The sequence below is a fragment of the Pyrus communis genome, chromosome 10 (genome assembly GCF_041283825.1).
Source record: "Pyrus communis isolate YQ-2024b chromosome 10, ASM4128382v1, whole genome shotgun sequence".
NCBI lineage: Eukaryota > Viridiplantae > Streptophyta > Magnoliopsida > Rosales > Rosaceae > Pyrus > Pyrus communis.
This window is the reverse complement of record NC_142574.1, coordinates 2181930-2198311: the sequence shown is the minus strand read 5'-3', so window position 1 is coordinate 2198311 and position 16382 is coordinate 2181930. Positions and strand designations below refer to the sequence as shown.

The 16382-nt window shown below is 37.9% G+C and overlaps 1 long non-coding RNA gene across 1 annotated transcript; it reads right to left on the bottom strand.

Annotated features, from left to right (window-relative positions):
- Window positions 1-11735: 11735 nt before the first annotated feature.
- On the bottom strand, window positions 11736-12682 carry LOC148693349 (uncharacterized). The gene is made up of 3 exons (XR_015952714.1): window positions 12522-12682; window positions 12126-12230; window positions 11736-12041 (listed from the first exon to the last, which is right to left on the bottom strand). It is a non-coding gene; the product is annotated as an uncharacterized LOC148693349 (long non-coding RNA).
- Window positions 12683-16382: the final 3700 nt, after the last annotated feature.

Here is a 16382-nt window from a genome sequence, read left to right as displayed (position 1 = left end):
TTCTCTCTGACTGCCCGTCGGTCTGTGGATGATATGCCGTACTATAAAGTAATCTCGTGCCCAAAGCTTCCTGGAAAGCTACCCAAAACTTCGATGTGAATCGTGGATCACGATCCGAGACAATACTCACTGGAACACCGTGGTACTTTACAACCTTCGAAATGAACAACTCCACTAAACGGCTCAGAGAATACTTCTCTCTCACAGGAATAAAATGAGCCGACTTAGTGAGTCGATCGACGATCACCCAAATGCCGTCAAAGCCATTATGTGTACGCGGGAGCTTGTACACAAAATCCATGGTGATATTTTCCCATTTCCATTCTGGAACGGGAAGCGGCTGCAACAACCCAAACGGCTTCTTCCTTTCTGCTTTAACTTGCTGACAAACAGCACACCTGCTCACATACTCGGCTATCTCCCTCTTCATACCTGGCCAATAATAAAACGGTCGAATGGTATGATACATTTTAGTAGCTCCTGGGTGCATGGCATAAGCCGAGATATGTGCTTCATCGAGAATTTCTTTCTTCAACTCCACACTCTTAGGCACGAACATTCTACCTTCTAGCATCAACATGCCATCCGAATCCCGAACTCTGAGGTCTCGCCTCCTTCCTTGCTCTCGAGCTTGAATAAGTTCTTGAGTCTCCTGATCAGTTACTTGGGCTTCAAGCACCCGATCAACAAGTATCGGCCTAACTTGGAAATTAGCAAGTAATGCCACATCTCGATCTTCGGCTTCTAGCCTTACCCCCGTAGTACGCAAGTCCACCAAAAGAGGAGCACGACTAGCGTACAACGCATTAATACGGCCCTGTGACTTCCTGCTAAGTGCATCAGCCACTACGTTCGCACGACCAGGATGATAATCAATCGTGCAATCGTAATCGCTGAGCAACTCCAACCACCTCCGCTGACGAAGATTGAGTTCCTTCTGAGTAAAGAGATACTGGAGACTCTTGTGATCCGTAAAGATCCTGCACTTTTCTCCGTAAAGATAGTGCCTCCACAACTTTAACGCAAAAATGATAGCAGCCAACTCCAAATCATGTGTAGGGTAATTCCTCTCATGAGGTTTCAACTGCCGCGAAGCATAAGCAATCACCCTACCATGCCGCATCAATACACATCCCAAACCATTCAAGGAAGCATCGCTGTAAACCTCGAAATCACCACTATCGTCTGGGAGTGCCAAAACGGGTGCATGAGTGAGATAATGCTTCAACCGTTGGAAACTCTGCTCACACTTATCATCCCACTCGAATTTGACATCCTTCCTCGTTAACCTCGTCAGTGGTAAGGCAATCACCGAAAAATCCTTAACGAATCTCCGATAATACCCTGCCAAACCAAGGAAACTTCTCACCTCGGTGACGGTTCTCGGTTGCTCCCAACTCTCTACCGCTGCAACCTTCTGAGGGTCAACCAAAATACCCTGAGCAGAAATGACGTGCCCCAAGAACGCAACTTGGTCTAACCAGAACTGGCACTTGCTAAACTTAGCATATAACTGGTGTTCCCTCAACCTTTTCAACACCAAAGTAAGATGTCGAACATGCTCCGATTTCGACTTAGAATACACCAGAATATCGTCAATGAAGACAATGACGAATCTATCCAAGTAAGGCTGGAATATTCGGTTCATCAAATCCATAAAGGCGGTTGGTGCATTCGTCAACCCAAATGGCATAACCAGAAACTCGTAATGACCGTAACGAGTCCTGAACGCCGTCTTAGGGACATCATCCCTACTGATCTTCAGCTGATAGTAACCAGACCTCAAGTCTATCTTAGAGAACACGCAAGCACCTCTCAGCTGATCGAACAAATCATCGATACGAGGCAATGGATAACGGTTTTTAATCGTCACCCGATTGAGTTGCCTGTAGTCGATGCACAGTCTCAAAGTTCCATCCTTCTTTCTCACAAACAACACTGGAGCACCCCAAGGCGAAGTACTAGGCTGGATAAATCCTTTATATACTAACTCTTGCAGCTGAACTTTCAATTCCCTTAACTCCGCAGGAGCCATACGATAAGGAGTTAAAGAAATAGGATTGGTACCTGGAATCAACTCAATGGTGAACTCTACGTCTCGATCTGGGGGTAACCCAGGTAAATCCTCAGGAAATACATCAGGGAAGTGTTTGACCACTCTCACATCCTCTATTCTGCTAGTAACAACCTCATCCAGCACCACATGAGCCAGATACCCCTGACAACCCTTAGTTAACAACTTTTTCGCTCGTAGCGCCGAAATAACGCCATATTTCACCCCACTCTGCTCACCCACGAAGGTAACCACAGGTAGTCCAGGTCGGTGAAACGTAACCACTTTTCCATAACAGTCAATGTTGACACGATAGAAGTGCAACCAATCCGTGCCCAGAATCACATCAAAGTCCACAATATCTAACGGGATAAGATCGGCTGACAAAGCAACACCCTCTACGATCACTGGACACCCCGGGTACACACAATCTACAACGCAACTCTCTCCCCTAGGCATAACCAACTCTAAATCATACCCTAGGGGTGTGGGGCGAGGTTGCGTCGCTTGAGCAAATGTATGAGAAATTACGGAATGTGTAGCTCCACAATCAATTAAGACTCTAGCAAAACAACCAAGAATGTTCAACGTACCCATAATCAAGTCTGGGTTGTTCTGAGCGTCCTGCAGAGAAATATTGTGAAGACGCCCCTGTCCCTGCTGACGCCCACCGCGGCCTCGGCTCGCCTGAACACCGCGTCCCTGAGCACCACGCCCCTGACTGGGCTGGCCCGACTGTCTCGAAGATCCTGCACTGCTAGTGGCAATCTCCCCCTGCTGATACTGTCCTCCCTGATACCACTGTGAACCACCCGCTGGGGCTGGAGGATACGGCACATAGCCGCCCGAATACTGGGGATAGCCACCCTGGGAATAGGGATCCTGAGGGTACTGATACTGCCCCGGAGCATAAGGGACAGCATCACCCTGATAGTGGTAAGCACCACCTCGACCCGTCTGGCTGTAACTACTAGGACCCTGGATCTGCTGGAGTGGTGCAGGCGGTGGCATAAAGGTCTGCTGTGGTTTCTGCTGCTGCTGACCCTGGGGACAATTTGCCGCTCTATGTCCCACCTGTCCACATGTGAAACAACCGTTGCTACCACGTCTACACTCACCGAAATGTCGGTTGTTACACCTGCGGCAAATAGGGGCTCTGCCTCGCCCACCATCGCCCTGCCTCTGGCCTCTAGCGCCACCAGAAAATCTACCCCCACGACCCTGCCCAGTGGCACTGAAGCCACCACTCGAAGAACTAGAACTAGCTCCACCTCTCTTGAAGCTCTGAGTCTGACGGGCCCCGAGCGATGCCTGACCCTTGCCTTTGTCATCTTTCTTCTGGTTGCCGTCCTTCTCTTCATCAGTATCGCTCGACATATTCTCGGAATCCTCGATCCTCAACAGTATCTCATAGAAGTCCCGATAAGTCTCGCTGTGGACCGTAGACGCCATAGAACGCCACTTCTTCCTGGTGCCCAGACGGAAAAGACGGAGCATCTCCGCCGGATTACCAGCGACATCAGGGTGATAACGGGACAAGTCCGTAAACTTACGGTAGTACTCATTCGCTGACATCTTCCGCTGTTTCAGTTCGGAAAACTCCTGCTTCTTGCGGTCAATGTACTCAGGGGGTACATATCTTCTCCTAAACAACCCCGTAAACACGTTCCAATCAATCCTCTGATCCGGAGTCAACCTACGAAGCTCCTGCTCCCACCAAGCTGCCGACTCCGTATCCAGAAACCAAGCGGTCGTCTCGACCCACCTCTCCATAGGCAAGTTCCCCTGATTATGTAGCACCCGGAAAGTCTTCTCTATGTGTTCTAGCCAGCGCTCTGCGCTCTCGGGTCCCTCACTGCCCTTAAACTTATCCAACTTCAGATTGTACATGGTCTCCAGAGGAGTCATCTGGGGAGGGCGCATCACTGCCTGAAGGGCTGTAGCAAAAGCTTCCCCCAACTGAGTAATATCGGGGAACATAGGCTCAGAAGAGCGACGGGGTTCCCGACGAGGCGGCATAGTTCTGACAGAAGACACCAAAATTATTAGAATACTCACAAGGACACAGGACTGCCAAACCTAGGCTCTGATACCAAACTGACACACTCCGACCGAGATCGGAGCGTGCTGGCCGTCGCACAAAGGTGACGTAGCCATGTGCACGTGCGGAAGCTAGTAAGTAGTAATATAAAAGTACGAATAATTAAAAACTAGCATACAAGTACTAAAATGAGTGCTAGTTAATGCGATACAAATTCAGAGCAGGTCTATAGCAGTCCAAATAAAACGACAACAATAGTACGCCCGAAGGCGACCCTACGATGTGGAGTGTCTGTCAGAACGTCGAAAAGCTCACAAGGGAAACCACCGCAACGGCTAAGCAACTAGAACCTGGAGGGGCGCAAAACAAAAGCGTGAGTGGGCAAAAACAATTCTTTCTAAAACCATTTACAAAATACTTTCTAACCCCTCGCCGTAAAACCTGTATACTTCCCAGAAAATAAACATATATACGTATGTGTAAACATGCAAAACATGCTCAAGGGTATACCAATCATGCTCAAAATATGCCATGCCACAATCTCAAAGTGATATGCATGTGCCCAGGTATAACCATATCAATATCATATAATCCGGCAGCCGGAGTCACCTAACGTGACCTGTACGGCTGCATCTAGAGCTCAAATCTCAATCTCAATATCTAAACCTGCCCACGAGTCGGAACCACCTAAAGTGGTCTGTACGACAAGCCTGGGTGTAACATATATATACGCTCTAGTGCTACGATCACGTGAAGGCTGTGCGAATAATCGCGGGTCACCTACGAGTCGGAACCACCTATTGTGGTCTGTACGACAGGCCTATGCTCCTAGCTTGGATCCAAGCTGAGCGTATGGTGCGGGAGGTGAACAACACGTGAAGGACTGTGCCCTACTCTGGGCGGGAGCACTAACACCGGGGGTGCAGGTTATGAGCTCTCTAAGCATCTTTAACCACTAATTAATGCAATCGTTAATTAACGCTTACCTGGCACTTACCTATGCCTCCACAGCACCCACATATAAATATGTATATGCATGCCACTACTAATAAATGTGATGATGCATAAACGATAATAATAATATGCATGGCATAAGGCAAATAACCCTTTTTAAATCAATTTCTGGGAATATAAATGTATATAGGTATATACGGAAAACAAAAGCCCACTCACTGGTATGTAGAAGGGTCGTAGCCCCCCTGCCTCGCGTGTGCACGCTCGTCCTCTGGGTACGTGTCACCTAAATGAGAAACAACTATAAAAACGTTAACTTTAAAGCACATAACCCGTTTCTCGTAATAACTTCTCATACATTGCTCAAAATGGACAAATGAATATACCCACGTGCTCTACACAACCTCAGGGTCACAACCATATTTTTAGAAAAATTTTTGGACCCCGCACGCGCCCCCACGCGCCAGCACAGGCACGGACCTACGCGCCCCCCACGCGCGGCCACGTGCCAGGCACACTGACGGTGTCAACAGACGCCGTCAGGAATATTCCGTTAAACTGACGGAATATTCCGTCAAATCTAACCGGATACCGTCACTGCCGTTAGGAATATTCCGTCAAACTTGACGGAATATTCCCCTTTCTTCTCCGGCCTACCCTCGCCGGACTCCGGTCGCCGGAAACTGGGAAAAACTTTAAACTAACTATTCTCCTTCGTTTCTCAACCGTTTTCTATGATTCTTGGACCAAAAGAAAGCCCTAAACTAGTAGAATCACGATGGACCACTTTTAAAGGCTAAAAGTTACGCGATCATACCTGTCTCAAAACTCAAAAACCGGCCAACTTCGAACTAGGCCTTCCCGACGTCCAAATTCGTCCAACGAGCTACTCCGACGCTCCTTAGGACCTCACCAACACACCTACAAGCTTCAAATGTCCAAAAACTAAGTAAATTAATGTTGCATGAACAGTGCTCAAAACGGACCTCGCGATATCGACGTGAAAACGTCGAAGTTCTTACCTGAAAATGCTATGGTCGTGCTCCCCTTGTCCTCACGAGTTGAATGGTGTCCTTGGTTTCCTCGATCCGTGATGGTTTGGGTGGTTTTGGTGTTTGTCCGTACGTATGGTGATAACGGGAAGGAAGAGAGAGGCACGGGGGAGAGAGACAGAGGGAGGGGAAGAGTGGCTGTGTGTGTGAGTGTGTGTGTGTGTGGTCCAACACATGCCACACCACACAAAACAACCCACAACGTGACAAAACAACCTAAGGGCAAAAAGGTAATTTCACACGTGCGTTTAATAATCCCGGGACGGGATGTCACAGTATGAGGGAAATAACCTTAGAATTTGGACAAAAGTTCATAATTTATAAATTGACATGAACCAATTCACTTGTTTAGATTCATAAATATAGAAATTTAGAACATTTTGTAACTAATGGATTAGATTTTGATCTAGATATGATCTGAATACGATGTAATTAAAAGAATATGAATCGCTACTTCCAATATGATTATCTGAATAAGATCAGAATTTGATAGTCTGATTACAAATGGATCCTGATATGGATCGAGGTTGACCGATCAGACTTAGTATAACATATTATTTAAATTTTATATTGTTTATACTTTTGTGTAAGAGTAGTTTAAGTTTTTTATGAAATAAAAATACACTTATATCTTATTTTCTTATTATTCAACATAAAACTTTTAAATAAAAAAAAGAGAAATAATATAACAAAAAAATGAGGTTACTAATGATATTGTAATCTTTTCTAGGTCTTAAATTAAATCCGATAATAATCCAATTCGATCTGGATCGACAAGTCAGATCGGATGATCCGAATAGGTATCAAATATGTTAATTTGAATATAAATGAATCCGAATATGGATCAAAGATCATCTAATCCATTTACAATAGTACCTGTAATGTCTAAGGAGCACGTTAGATAGTGATAGTATTAAGTCCTGTATCCAAATTCAAAATTAGATGAGTTTTTTGGGGGTCAACTAGATCGATCTTCTGCAACCAACGGGACTTTGCCGATTGAGTTGTGCAATATTGTGATGTTCCAACAGCTAATACTAATAATGATAAACATGAATAATATTATAACATTTGTTTTTCCTGGCACACTTTTACAACATCTTAATCATGCATCTTCATATTTCAACCCGTCGAATGTCTTATACTTAACAATGCAGGATTCCATGAAAAAGATTGAGGAACTAATTAATATGTGCTTCTAATTCCATGATATTAACTAAGTTAAACAAAATGGGTCGATTGAAAATAAGACGAAATGTCATTGAAAACAACCCTAGATACTATAGCGATATTAATTGCTGGTTTGGAATTGATTCTTTAGAAAACACTTATGTTTATAAGTATTTTTCTTGAAAGTTCTTCTATTAGAAGTACATTGCATTTTTTTTTAATAAACATGTAAGTTGCCCACTATCAAGGAACATCTAACTTTTTTTGTCAAAAATAATTAGAAGTGCTTTTGATGATCTGAAACTGCTTTTAGTTATTTTAAAAGCATTTTCATACAGTACACTACTACTAATTATTTGGTCCAAAAATGGTTGAGTTGCATATACATACTGGTAGTGTCACTCATCACAATACTTTATACAAAGAATAATATTACATCATCAAACACTAGATCATGGGAAATGATTTTTGTATGTATGTGTATATATATATATATTTTGCTTTATTCTATTCAAATGTCAAAAATAAACTAAAAAGTCACGAAAAAAAATAAGTATGTGAAAATCACTTTCCTCGACCACAAAGAGAAAGAGGGAGTATGCCCAGGCAGGCAAGAATGCATGTGTGTAAATTAGAATCCATGGCACGACAAATTGGCAACAGGGAATTAAATTTACAGAGATATATATGTATATTTCCAAAGCATATCCATGTGTATGATGAAGGGTGTCACATGTGCACAGTGTTTCTTCTAGAGGCTGACTGCATATTGCCATATGCATGCTTTGCTCCAAATGAATTAAACAATTAGGTCAAGTGGGTTATTTGGATGCTTCTCTTACAGCTACCCCATTTATTTGCTAACTTATTGTTTGATATCCGATATCCTTAACAGAAACAGAACCCTTTAAGATATTGAAAGTTGAAAGTGAAAGGATCAAACTGAACCATGCATGCCTCTCATGGACTCAATTATTGATGATATATATCCAGCTGATGCTCCACAAAAAAAGTTAGATTAATTAAAATTTTATTACTCAACCACTTAATATTACGGGTCTAGTGGTATTCCTCTTCACTTGTAAGTGAAAGGTCATAAGTTTGATTGTCGCCAAAGATGAATTTGAACCACATTATTGCTAGCCAAATGTGAGGGTAAGCACATCCTCTCTCCCTTAGTGTATATAATATCGTTTGTTCAAAAGAAATTTACTTTATTCAAATATTTTGATCGAAGTTCAACATTTAAATGTTGCACCATCTAGGGAATTTAACTCCCGCATTTATGAATTCTATATAACTCACATATTATGAAATTTAAACGAATTCAAATAGTATTTTGAAATATAATAATTATTTAAAAATCAATAATAGAGTAATATTGTTCTTCACATAGTTATAGTAAAAAAAATTAATGTACCCACGTAATTGTTCATATTTTTAAAAAATAATTATTAATATATTTTAAACATAAAAATAAATACATGTATTAATATGGATACATTCATAAAATAAAAAAATATATATGGGTACATATCAAAATTTAAATTATGGGTACAAATCAAAATTTTTTAAAAAAATATGGGCATAAAAATTAGAAACACATGGGTGCGAATTAAAAACTAAAAGAATATCGGTAGAAATTTAAAATGTGGGTACAAAAAAAAAGTATGTGGATATATGTCATGATTAAAATTATAGGTAACTTAATTTCTTAAAAAAGATGGGTACAAAAAGAATTGAAAATATACAAATTAAAAATAGAAATATATGTAAAATTCTAAAAGAATTATTTATAATTGATTAAATAAGTTTTTCATTTTTAAAATTAATTTAATATTCAAATAATGATGTAGATAAAGATAAAAAAAATGTTGATAAAAATAAATAAAATACGGTTTCAATTAATCATAATAAAAATGAGAACTTAATTTATCTTTATAATTATTATTTTTATTAATAATCACTAAATGGCAATGTTGACCTTTGGAGTTGCCGACACTCGGGAGTACCGAGTACGCGTTGCTAATTATAATTTAATATGTAATCAGTGGACCAAATGCTTTGCATTTAGCTAGGAGTGTAAATATTTTAAGCTATAAAATTATATATACTTGTGGTTAGTTAAAATGTCGCACATTCGATCATGGGAATACATGCGAGAGCGACATATAGATTTGTATTTACTGAATAATGATACCTAGTTGTGGGTGACCATATTGAATCCTACATTAAAAAAAAGTATGTATATATATATATATATATGATATATGGTATATATATACACACTTCACTTCTTCTTTTTTTTACATTAGTGAAGACTAATATGACTTTATTTGTGTCAAAAAAACAAAAACAAAAACAAAATCAAAATGATTGTTTCTTTTTTGAAAACGACAACTTTGGTTTTGATTTGGTTTTGATAGCTCAATGTCGTTCATGAGCACAAGTACACGATGATGATAATGACGACGGTAGTGCATTGTTTGGTTTGGTCCATGACGTCTGCCCTGGCTTTGCCTTTTTTTGGGTGCAATTTACTTACTTGGTTTTGTTGTTGTTGTTATTTTTTTTTTAACTTTTTAGTCAAAAATGGTCTATGAGATTTGCATAATACCTAACTTTGATCCTTAAGATTTAAAATCAATAGAAGTGGTTCCTGAGATTGTCCACCATTCATTATTTTGGTTATTCCATTAAAAAACTCCATTAAGTTGAGAGTATAACACATAACTTTGGTCCCTGAGATTTACAAACACATAATTTTGGTCCTTAAAATTTGCATAACACATAACTTTGGTTCCTGAGATAGTCTATCATCCATCATTTTGATCATTTCATTAAAAAGGTGAGGACCACTTAACAGAGTTTTTTAAATGAAGGACAAAAATAATGGATGGTGGACAATCTCAATGACCACTTCTATTGATTTTAAATCTTATGGACCAAAGTTATGTGTTATGAAAATTTCAGGGACTATTTTGGTTAAAAAGTTTTTTTTGATATAGTAAAAATACCGTATATATAGACCTCAATACGTGTAGATGAAGGCCTTCCCTCACTATCTCGATGCCTTTCAATTTGGCGTTAAGCAGAAAGTACTGCATGTGTTGTCAAACGCCACCACGACCAACGAACATAATCAAGGCCAAAACCCAAGGGTCGGTTCGGCGACCATGAGCAACTTCAATTGGAGTCGAATTCTTATAGATGGATTTTGTGGGTCATCGACTCTGTTTTGCTTTACTGTTTTATTTAAAGGTTAAATGTACGTTGTAGTCTCATGCAGTATCAGAGCTATATGATAAGTAAGATTAGTTTATCTTTAATTTGTGGTGAGACACTTTATATATTTAAATAATATAAAAACATCATCAAGGCCAATGTTGACAATTCCCCAATTTATTTATTTTTTTGGTCAAACATAAACTTCATTCATAGAAAAAAAATGTTACAAGTGACAAACTTAGAGTGTGTTTGTCGCACCGAATTATCTCAAAATAAACTAATTTCAAGGGCTAAACTGCATTTACTTAGATTGGACTAATCAGTGTAAAAATTGTGAAGTGTTTTAAAAACCTAATTAATTTTCTCCTTTGATCTTATCGCAACCAAATAATTAATTTTTCTACATTGGAATTGGATTGAGCAAAAACTCCCAAATAAAATAGTAATTTTCATAAAAACACATTACAATTACAAACTATAAAATTCAACTTTTCGAAAACAAAAACCAAAAAAAAAACTGAGTAGAGCTTACAAAATTACAAAGTGAAGCCCTTCAAATACTCGGGATCGCGCTTATCCCTCTCCTGAAACTTCTTAAACCACGGGTCCGAGATATCCATCGGCACCACTTGCTTGCTGCCATCCATGATGGCAGACGACTGCATTACAAATTCTCCCTAACCTTCTTCATTGCCAACCACTTGATTCGCTTCTTGGTAGTAATGTCCAGCGATGGTAGCGTCACCATGACCTCTATCAACACGCCGATTTTAGCCGACAACGACGTTGTGTCGGCTGTGAGCTATAGTTGTCCTCCAGGCTCGGGCCAAGCACTGTCAATGGCCTGGCCATGGTAACAACGCTGAAGAACAAGAAGGCAAAGCCCGGGGATTGGATGCCAAGGTTTAGTAAGCGAAAGCTTAGGACTGGATGTCGGGCTCGTTTCCTTTTTAGTCCCACTTAATACCAAGCAAAAGTTTGGGACTAGATAACAGGGTTTAGCGAAGCTCAGAGCGCCTTTTAATCGAGGTGAGTCTTATTTATTCTAGTCCAAGACCATACCAAACGTTGGATTACAATCCTAATTAAGCCAGTCCCTCATAAAGAGGGGTAACAAATGCACTCTTAAAGAAAAGTTCACTACTATGAAACCATTTATTAGTGTCGCTATGATAATCGACAAGAAACATGGATTACTATCGGATATTAAGCAAAATCCGACAGAAAATACTTTAAAACCGACATAAATTGTGTCAGATATAACCTACAGAGAATAAATTAATAATGAATAAATAAGAGCATTCTTTGTCAGATAAAACCGACATAAAATATATAAAATTAACAGAACTTGTGTCGGCTATAACCGACAAGGAATATATTAATAATAAGTAAGAGAATTCTCTGTCGGATAAAACCGACAACGACATCAACAACATTTAGCAGTATCTCTTCCCTCTTAACATTTCTACAGCTAAAAAATAAGGAGAAAAAATGGCGCACTCCACCAAAGCTTCTCTATATGCTTCCCTTCCTACAATGCATCCTGAATATACAAAGCACAAGGTACAAAGATCAGTAAATAGATTAGTAGTATTAGTTGAGTAACCGCAAAAGGAAAGAAGCCTACATGTTTCTTAGACTCCTTGACATTCTCTTCAGTTGAGTCCAGTTTAGATTCCGCATCAGAGTCATCTTCCGCATCATCTGTGTTGGCATCATCCTCTTCCTCAGCCTGAAAAAACACGGCAAAGCTGTTAGGGATCGCAGAAAAAGATGACAGAGGTGATAAACTCTTAGGTGTCAGTTTCATATGCTTGCATCAGAGTCAACTAGATCTTTTGCATCCTGGTAAAAGGATTAAGGTAACAAGTTAATAAGCATGAAAAAAAAACACGATTATTGATTGTGAAAATAATTTTGGACTACTCGAATAAATCCCTGAATATCTATGAAATCCCAATAAGATGGAGCCTTTATTGATATCTTCCAAAATATGAATTATTCATATCCAACAAAAACATACATTAAATCATAGGTGGAAGCATGTGGAAGGACTTATAGCGCTTTGCTTGTCTCTATGCTCAAGGGCTTGCATAGCTTTCGCCTTGTTCATCCATGGTGATTGAAGCGAGAAGGAGAAGGGGAGAAGAGAAGGAGAAGGAAATGAGGAGAGGAGAAAAGGGGGAAGGGAGAAGCACCGGCTCAAGGAAGAGATAAAGAGGTTTTATTTTGGAAATTTTTCTTTACTGTTGGTTAAAACCGATAAAAACATTTTTTTTTTAAAATAAAAACCGATAGAAAATTATCATTACTGTCGGTTATAACCAACAGAAACAAAATGGCGGTAAAAATCCCTCCAAATTTCCCTCGGAAAAATTTTAAATCCCCCCCCCCCCCAAAATTTTGTTACGATTTTAAAGAATAAAATAATAATTGTTTGGTTTAATAAATAAATAAATAATACGTATTTAAATAAAATACATTTTTAAATTTTAAATAAATGATTGTTTGGTTTAATAGATAATTTTTACTCTTTTGGTTTAATAGATAATAACCCGTGTAAAATATGCGATAAAAAAATAAAAAGAGAATTGTACAATGAAAATATCATCACACAAACTAAAATACATGAAAAACATAAATAAAAATTTAGCACAAATTGCTTTTCCCACTTCAAAATTTAGGCAAATTTAACAGAGGTATGCATTCTACGAAACTAGTTTCCATGATCTAACAGAACAAAAGTTTATGTAACGGAACTAGATACTACAAGATCGCATACATTAAAAATGGCAAAAAAAACATTTAGAGATTATGTAACGGAACAAAAGTGTTCGACGATTATAAACGAAAAATCACAATTTAAATGTTATTTTCGCTCCGACTTTGATGATTTTTTTACAGCTGCACTCCTCGACCCTATAAGAATGCAATGAACGAATTCGATTTTCAATTTAAAATATTTACACTAGTGGATAAATCTTATTTTATACTTAACGGAAGTATAATATTAACTCTAAGTGTTTGTTTAATATACCGTTTTGACGCGATATGCATTCTGCGAAACTTTTCAACGATCCAACTGTCAAACTTATTTGTACACACTCCAAGATTGCATACGTAAAAAATCATAAAAAACAAACATTTAGAGATTACGTAATGGAACAAAAGTTTTCGACGGTTATAAACAAAAAATCACAATTTAACGGTTATTTTAGTTCCGATTTTAATGATTTTTTACAGTTACACTCCTCAACCTTATAAGAATGTAATGAATAAATTTGATCTTCAATTTAAAATATTTACATTAGTGGATACCACAAAATCTTATTTTATACTTAATGGAAGTATAACATTACCTCTTAAGTGTTTATTTAATCTACCGTTTTGACACGATACACATTCTATGAAGCCTTTTTCAATGATCTAACTGTCAAACTTGTTTGTACACACTCTGAGATCGCATACGTAAAAAATCACAAAAAACAAATATTCAGAGATTAGGTAACAGAATAAAAGTTTTCAAAGGTTATAAACGAAAAATCACAATTTAACGATTACTTTAGCTTCGATTTTGATGATTTTTTACAGATACACCCCTCGATCCTATAAGAATGCATTGAATGAATTCGATCTTCAATTTAAAATATTTACATTAGTGAATACCATAAAATCTTATTTTATACTTAATGGGGAAGTATAACAGTAACTCTAAGTGTTTGCTTAATCTACCATTTTGATGCGATATGCATTCTATGAAATATTTTTCAACGATTCAACTTGTTTGTACACACTCTGAGATCGCAAACGTAAAAAATCGCAAAAACCAAACATTCAGATATTAGGTAACGGAACAAAAGTTTTCAATGTTTATAAACGAAAAATCACAATTTAACGGTTATTTTAGCTCCGATTTTAATGATTTTTTACAGCTACACTCCTTGACCCTATAAGAATGTAATGAATAAATTTGATCTTCAATTTAAAATATTTACGCTAGTGGATACCTCAAAATCTTATTTTATACTTAATGGAAGTATAACATGAACTCTTAAGTGTTTATTTAATCTACAGTTTTGACGCAATACACATTCTACGAAATTTTTTTCAATGATCTAATTATCAAACTTGTTTGTACACACTCCGAGATCGCATACGTAAAAAATAAAAAAAAACAAACATTCAGATATTAAGTAACATAACAAAATTTTTCGACGGTCATAAACGAAAAATCACAATTTAACGGTTACTTTAGCTCCGATTTTGATGATTTTTTACAGCTACACTCCTCGACCCTATAAGATCTTCATTTAAAATATTTACACTAATGGATATCTCAAAATCTTATTTTATACTTGATGGGAAAGTATAACGTTAACTATAAGTGTTTGTTTAATCTAGTGTTTTGGTGCGATAAGCATTCTACGAAACATTTTTCAACGATCCAACCGTCAAACTTGTTTGGACACACTTCGAGATCGCATATGTAAAAAATTACAAAAAAAAAAAAACATTTAGAGATTAGATAACGGAACAAAAGTTTTCGATGGTTATAATCGAAAAATCACAATTTAACGGTTATTTTAGCTCCGATTTTGATGATTTTTTTACAGCTACACTCCTCGACCCTATAAGAATGCAATGAATGAATTCGATCTTCAATTTAAAATATTTACATTAGTGGATAAATCTTATTTTATACTTAATGGAAGTACAACATTAACTCTTAAGTGTTTGTTAAAATATTTAAACCATGTGTTTATTTATTTATTTATTTTTAATCAATATAATATTTTAAAATAATAAAATAGTCAATTTTGTCGATTATAACCGCTTGAATATTAAAATAATAAAATAGTCAATTTATGTCGGTTATAACCGGCTAATCGCTATCATTAACTAAAAACCGCTGGAATATGTTAAAAATAAATTTCTGTCGGTTATAACCGCCAGAAACTAAAATAATAAAATAATCAATTTCTGTCGGTTATAACCGCCACAATTAACTAAAACCGCCGGAATATGTTAAAAATATTTATAAAAAAAGAATTCAAAAATATTGGTGGATATAACCGGCAGGATTTTATTGTTATCCGACACTAATTGAATAATGTGTTGGATATCTTTTATCCGACATAATGGCTTATTAAACCGCCACCATCATTCAACATCTAAAGCTAATATTGTAGTAGTGGTTGCTAGTAGGTCAAGTGGACAAAGAAACCTAAGCAAAGTACATGATGAACCAATTAGACTTCGTTGTTGACACAAGACGCCAATGCCAAAAGCATCATGTACCTTATCAATCCATCGTTCGAGTCAGCTGATACGCAGTCAACGCCAACAAAACACAAGGGCCATAAAACAAAACCACAGATGCAAAATAATACCAAATGAACAAATATAATTCCTGACTAAACAAAAACAAAGATGCACAAAGAATACATTAATTTGCCTCTAAAAAGCTTAGCAAAATATATATAAGCAACCAAAACCAGCAACCATATTCACCACTCGAAGACCAGCAAGGGAAGACTTCTTATGCCAACAAAGCAAAAAGAAAGAACACCATCAAAAACGTAAAAGGAGGCAGCCCGCATGCCTAAACCAGCTGCAAAACGGTTTCGCACACCTTCATATAAGTGAGCGACGACTCGCTCTCGAGGTGGGTAGCAAACACAGTGGCTAACAAAGGCTTCTCAATTGAAAGCAAGCATGTAGCAGGTAATTGAAGGATTTGTGGGCGGAAGATTAGGAGGGTAGAAGAAAGCTCTCGTGTGAAGCATAGAGGAAGGATATCTAAGTAGTTGTTTGGGTTAGGGATTAGAGATAAATTTGAGACTAATTTAGTTCTGGTGCAACAAAACCGAAATTCTCCAAGAGG